This window comes from Littorina saxatilis, unplaced genomic scaffold (genome assembly GCF_037325665.1).
Source record: "Littorina saxatilis isolate snail1 unplaced genomic scaffold, US_GU_Lsax_2.0 scaffold_117, whole genome shotgun sequence".
Taxonomy (NCBI): domain Eukaryota; kingdom Metazoa; phylum Mollusca; class Gastropoda; order Littorinimorpha; family Littorinidae; genus Littorina; species Littorina saxatilis.
The window spans coordinates 315,708-323,151 of NW_027129116.1; positions in this window are offsets into that span (position 1 = coordinate 315,708).

The following is a 7,444-nucleotide window of genomic DNA, read 5'->3' on the forward strand; positions in this document are numbered from 1 at the left end:
AAGAAATTATCTCCCTTGTTTTCATGGTTCCAAAACCTGATGGTTCCTACCGTCTCATTTTGAATCTAAAAAAGTTTAATGATTCAGTACAATATGAGCACTTTAAGATGGACAATCTTACGTCAGCAACTCAAATGATGATAAGAGGCTGCTACATGGCTTCAGTGGATCTCAGACATGCATACTACTCTGTACCAATCAAAGAAGAATGCAGAAAATACCTCAAATTCATTTGGAGAAACACATTTTATCAGTATACCTGCTTCCCAAATGGACTAAGTAACTGCCCTCGTTATTTCACAAAGTTCATGAAACCAGTCTATGCCACACTCAGATCACAGGGATAGTTATCCACTTCCTTTATTGATGATAGTTATCTGCAAGGTACATGTAATTCTTTTGAAGAGTGTGCAGAGAATGTGTCAAAGACAGTGAAACTACTCGATTCACTGGGATTTATTATCCACACAGAGAAATCAGTCCTCAAACCCGGCAAGAAACTGAGGTACTTGGGGTTTCTTTTAAACTCTGAAGATATGACAGTTACTTTACCCCTCGAAAGAAAGCAAAAAATTGTGCTCGCATGTTCAGAACTCAAAAGAAAGAAGACGGTGACCACAAGAGAACTGGCACAAGTTATAGGCCAGTTGGTAGCAACCTTTCCAGCTGTTCAGTGGGGCCCACTGTTTTATAGGAGTTTACACAGACTAAAATCCACATAGTTAAAATCTTCTGCAGGAAATTTTAAATCGCTGACAAGCTTGACAAATAAGACAACAGAAGGACTAGACTGGTGGATTGAAAATTTAGATTCTTCTTTCTTCCCCATTGAAAAAACTAATCCTGAAGTTGAAATCCAGACGGATGCTGCATGCTCAGGTGGTTGGGGAGCTGTTTGTGGTCAATTTAAGACTGGGGGCGATGGTCCAAAACAGAAATGAATTTGCACATCAATGTTCTGTAAATGATGGCAATTTTGTACGCACACCTTCCCAGCACTGAGAATTCGGTTATCTAGAGCAGCCATCTATAAATAGCCCAGCCAGCTGCACACACGAGCCAGCCAGTCAGCGGAGGGTCAGTGCCAGCAACAAACTGGCCTGTCTGACCGTAGCTGTAGTACTCTTACTTACAACTTTATTTACTGATAGCTGAGCCGTTTGTTGCATTTTTTTATTGAAATTTGACACATGCCTAGATTGATTTCTGCAGATACCACTCAATGCAATTGTATTTATCAGTACTAACTGATTGAGGTGCTTTGGTGTGTTTTGAAAGTGTTAGCACAGAAGTTTGTTATCATTGAAAAATAGCGTCATACACACTTTTACTACAGACATGATACAGTTTTGTTTTAGATGCAACAAGCATGCTAAACACAGTACAGCAAGCAGAATAAAGGAAGCAAGCCTTACCTTTGCACCAGAAAGTAGAATGAATAACTGCTAATCCAATACACCTGCACTCCATTGTGATAATCCACTGCTCGTGATACCCGATGGCTTTTAAAGTACATATATCTTGTTTTACACTTTTATAGTGGGAGAGGGCAAGTATAAAGTTGTCTTTCTCACTCAAAGAATCTATTTTGCGTCGTACTGTAATATACATAATGTACACGATACCCGTTCTTCTCGGCTTTACACAATCGTCTGAGACAGACATATGTACTCGCACACAAACATTAAAACTGTATATGGCGGTCATTTTGTTTCTTGCAGCAGCATCTAACTTGTGGCTTGTTTTTGAAGAGTGTTCTTTGGATATCTTGCTGCCATTAATTGTCGCAGCGCTGGTGACACCTGAGTGTGATGCTGTCGCATAATGAACTGCCATCAAACTTCTAGCGCTTTCTAATGCTTGGCATATCTTAGGTTTCATTGATGGTTTGGAGCCTGCTTTGCGAGACTGTGAAATTCTCATAAACGTAAGTGGTAGACCTCCAGTTTTATAAGACACAAGGTTTTTGTCACTCGATTTTGTCTGCTTTCGGCGGAGAAGGCTTGTTGCAAGTTTCTCCTCCATTTTTGACAAAGGCTCGTCAGCCGTTTTGGCTAGAGTGTCACTGATGCATGGCGATTGTAGCTGTTTAATTGGTGACGTCATCGTGTTCACTGTTTCAGGTGTTTTGTGAAATGTTACAGGTAAGATCTGAGAAGATGTACCTGGTTTTAAAGAAGAAAACTGGAATGGAGATATCTGGGCGTCAGTTACTGACACTTTTTGCTTTTTGGGTGTGGAAAACTCTGGGGGCTCAAACGAACATGAAAGATCAGCGTCCCTGACTTGTCGCTTTTTGGCCCACCTGGTTCTGGTTGGTCTTCCAGCTGTGTATTGTGACTTGTAATGAGAACACACAGTGCAGTTGTCAGAATTGTGAGGCAACCAAAATGACTCTGTGATCACTCTCTTTGCAGTATTGTCCAATGTTTTCAAGTCTTTTGTCCTGAGCGATTTTTTCATCATAATGTAACACCTGTTGCACATTTGAGCTGGATGCTTGTCATCATCATCTCCATTTATACTAACGGAGAAAACCTGCATAATGTCTACTTTGTAATAAACACATAGTTTTGGTTTCTTTTTATCACCCTTTCGCTTAGTCCTCTCTCCACATATTCTACACAGTGCTTTTAAACTGTCCTGATGTTGACACATTTTAGGTCCTGAACTTTCACAATTCATTTTGACGGCATCAAAATGAGCACAGTGCACACAAAAACAACAAAATAAAACAGCACAGATACCAACACATTCACTTTCCTTTAGATAAGGCACATATTCATTCCAGTAGTGCTTGCTTTCCACAGAACAGAGAGCACAGTGAGTGGGAGTAGACACTTCTCTCAAAGTACGGACCAAACCCATGACGACCCCCCCCCCCCTACCCTTTTTCCCCCCAGGCAAGTCTTGCTTCCTTATAACTGTTTATTGCCACCAGCAGCATAGCATCTCTGCCAACAGATCTAATTACAAGCAGAGCTGCAGGAATAGAGGGAACTGAGATTTGGGGGCATTTGTTTAAACATCTGGAGTCCATTTCCTGCCTAGTGCCAAGGGGCCAGTTTCACTTGAAACTGCCTACTATCAATTACAGTGGGGATAAACATTCCTGGCTGGACACACAGCTAGCTTATTGCCTGACTGACAGACTGGTGCAGGATAGTGTGCCATTAGATTGATTGAAATGTGTTGAAAATCGCCAAAAAACAGCACTTGCCAGAGACAATAAGACTGCTGGCTGTCATTTTGGATTTCTATTGCCCTGGTAACCAGTCAGTGCGGGCGCGCTGGCAGGAACAACTGGGTCAGCCAGGCCGCGAACCGAATTCTGACCTGCACAGCGCGGCTGAGAAGGTGTGTACGCTTTGAAAAGTTTCAAAGAAATGATCACACGAAAACATGTAAAAGTCTTGACAGACAACACATGTGCAGTCTCCTATATCTATCTATATATATATATACGACTAGTGTCTGTGTGTCTGTGTGTCTGTGTGTGTGTCTGTCTGTGCGCAATGCACGGCCAAAGTTCTCGATGGATCTGCTTCAAATTTGGTGGGCTTATTCAGAGAGACCCCGGACACAACCTCATTGATGAGATATTTCAACACGTGCTCTCAGCGCGCAGCGCTGAACCGATTTTGGTTCCACCTCAGCTATTTTGGTTCCACCTCAGCTACCCGGGCCCCCATACCGACACACCATAGCCGCTACACCACATCACAACGCCAAAGTTCTCGGTGGATCTTTTTCAAATTTGGACACCGTATTCAGCTACACCCCGGACACAATATCATCGATGAGATATTTCAACACGTGCTCTCAGCGCGCAGCGCTGAACTGATTTGGGTTTTTGTGTTCATTTCACCATTATAAGTAACTCTTCCTTATCTTCTCCAGTGTTTGGCGTTTATCTCCCTTCCTTCGTGTGGCTTTCCCGTTCAGTTGTAAGTTACTACTATTTTTAGAATGTCACTGCGCTGTCCACTGCGCTGAGCGTCTTCGGATATTCCCGGCGTTCTGTTACTGTTACTATTTTTAGAAGGTCAACGCAGTGTACAGAACGTAAATTGGACCCGTAAATTATCCTCACTGTAAAAGTGCAAATGTCGAATCAATTTATAGCCACGCGAAAAATACACTGTCATCTATCTCTCTATAGATACGGCTTCTCTGTGTTTTTGTGTGTGTGTGTGTGTTAGTGTGTGTGTCTCTATGTGAGCAACACCTGTGCATTGTTCAGTTCTGTTTGTGATGTGGTCTGGCGGCTTTTGTGTAATTTTATGTACTGGCCTTCCTTTGAGAAGCCATAACTTGCTCAGTCCTGTTTGAGTGGAGTTCGCCTCCAAAGGTGATTAACACGGTTACATTCGTCGACAAGGATGTTACTCGATATGGTCAGGAATGGCATTATGGCCACTGAATCATTTTCGTGCTGTTCCCATTCCACGAATCTGGGAGGGACCTAAGCTTGGCGGGTCCATTGTTCGGACCCGGCGAAGCCGGCGTACGGCTCTAAGTACTTCTTCCCGGCGAAGCCGGCTACCCGGCGAAGCGGGTATTCATTCTAGTATCCAATATCGGAGGATCGCGTTCTCCAGATTGCAATAATGTTGCAAAATAAATTTGGATGTGGTGGAAGGAAAATGGTATTTGGATATCAATTTCACATATTCCAGGAATACTGAATACAGAAGCTGATGTTTTGTCAAGACAATTCAATGATCGTACTGAGTGGAAATTGAATCTGCAAATTAACAGATCGTCTGCTGAAGCCAGATATTGATCTATTTGCATCACGATTACATTTTCAGATGAAACCATTCGTGTCCTAGACACCAGACCCAGAAGCCTTAGCCATTAATGCCTTTACCCAAGATTGGTCAAAATGCCTTTCCGCCTTTCAGCTTACTGCAGAAAGTGCTCAACAAATGGCAGCGCGACAGAGCGGAAGGAATCTTGATCGCTTCGAAGTGGCCTACGGCAGTATGGTACCCCCAGATGTTGAAAATGCTGACATAAGAGCCTGTTCTTCTTCCAAAGCTTAAAGGGAAAGCTTACCATCCATCTACCACATACGCAAGATGTGCATCCGCTCCACAGGACTCTGCAACTTCTGGCTTGTCGCTTATCAGGAAATCCCTCGAAGCAAGAGGAGTTCAAGGTGAGACTTTCCAAGTTATCTGGGCATCGTGGCGACCTTCAACCAGACAGCAGTATGCCTCCTACCTCAGCAGATGGAGCAAGTTTTGTGTGCAGTGCCAGTGTGATCCCGTTCGTCCGACTATAGATGAGGTGTTACAGTTCTTGACTAAGCTGTGTGAAGATGGTTTAGGATACAGGGCTATACACACTGCAAGGAGTGGTTATTCTACCAGACAATAACTTGAATAAGACAGTGGGATGTCATCCTTTAGTAATTCGATTTCTAAAGGGAATCTTTGAACTGCGTACACCACAACCAAGACACAATGAAACTTGGGATGTAGATAAAGTTTTGCCGTTTTTCAGAAACATGGGTGAACATTCTGAACTTTCATTGAAGGATTTGACTTTAAAATTGTGTTCCTTGTTGTGAATTACTGCCCACAGAGTGCAGACAATTCATTTGATCAGGTTGAAGAATATTTGTTTTCATGATGATGGATGTACAATTTACATAACTGAAAAGTTGAAGCAATCTAGACCTGGTTTCCACCCAAAACCTTTGCAGTTACCGTTTTATACAGAAGACAAAACTGTGTGTGTAGTGACTTGTCTTCGACAGTATATTGATCGTACTGTAGAATTCAGATTTGAGAGTGATGAGACTGAACAGTTACTTTTGTGTTACCAACAGCCACATGGACCAGCAGCGAAAGACACTATCGCTAGGTGGCTAAAAACTGTTCTCATACGCGCAGGAATTACACATTTTGCACCCCACAGCTTTCGGGGCGCATCATCTTCAGCAATGTTTAATGTTTGGAAAACGTGTAACCTTAGCTAATATTTATGGTCCGAGTGATGGCGATAAACAAGATTTTTTTCTTTCAGTATTTAACCAGATAGAAAAGATGGGAAATGAGTACATTATAATTGGGGGGGGGGGACTGGAATGTAACTCTTAATCCAAAGGTTGATGCTGGAAACTACAGAAGTGAAGTTAATCGCACCAAAAGTAGAAAGACTATCTTGGAAATTGTTGATAACTTTGATTTGATTGATGTATGGCGCGAAATTTTTCCAGATAAAAAAATGTACACTTGGAGAAGATTTAATTCTTTTCAGCAGAGTCGCCTAGATTACATTTTGATTTCTGAGGCCTTGCTGTCTGATGTGAATGATGCAAAGATTATTCCTGGTTATCGCTCTGACCACTCAATTGTTACTGTTGGTTTTAAGACAGAGGACTCTGGCAAGAAAAACAGGCAGTATTGGAAATTTAATAATTCCCTTTTGAGAGACAGAACTTATGTGGATGTTATTAAACAGCCTATTTTGGATGTAAAGAAACAGTATGTGGTGCCAGTATAAAATTTTGATAATATCAATGAAGTGTCTAATGATTGTATTGACTTTGTGATTGTAGCCAAGTGGCGTACCCCGTCTCTCTGTGTGTGATTATCTCCTGCCCGACCCAGTTGCCTCCCCTGTCTATAGCTATTCCCTGTGTGTGTGTGCTAGTCACATTGGGTTTACCTTTAAAAAATGCCCTTTGTGCTAAATCCCTAACTTGAAATGATGAGAAGCAGCAGCGTAACCTCTAACCATCAGTGCCTAAGGAGTGACTAAATAATACCTGGTTGTCTTTGTGCATTGTACTTTATTGTGTGTTTACTATCGTAGGGTAGACCCCGACCGGATGCATTTCTAATCTCTTATCTCAGATTTAGGTGGTCGTTATGTAATGTGCCGCCAGCCTGTCTGTATCGTTGGACTCGGCGTTTTGTCAAGTGGGTGTCATTTCTTTTGACAGGGTACATCTTAGAAGATGCCAGGTGGCTTGGAGGTTTTAGTCTCTTACCCCCCCCCCCCCCCCCCCCCCCCCTTCTGTGTATCAGCTTTGACACTGCTTGTAATCTAATGAGCCTTATCCGGTGTGCGTAATATTTCCGGTGCGTGACACCGACACGGCTTCATGCCTCGGTAACGATCCCTTTCATTGGGCAGGCATTTTAAGTAGAACGCCCCCCGTTGTCTGACACCGGGTAGCAATCGGAAGTGACCTGTCTTTAAAAGAGCGAACATTTAGAGTAGAGCAGAAAACGCGATTTGTGACACTGCGAGCTGGGTGCTCCATGTGTGTTGTCGGTAGCCGTGAACGTGTCGAAGCTCTGCTCTAATTTGTCGTGAACCGGTCTAGTGTAGTTTGGCGCGAAGTTAGTAAGCGGTCGACTTGTGGTTTTCATTCCGAGACCTGTCTCTTTCAGTCTTTGTGTTTCGCGACTAGGCGTCAGCAGCA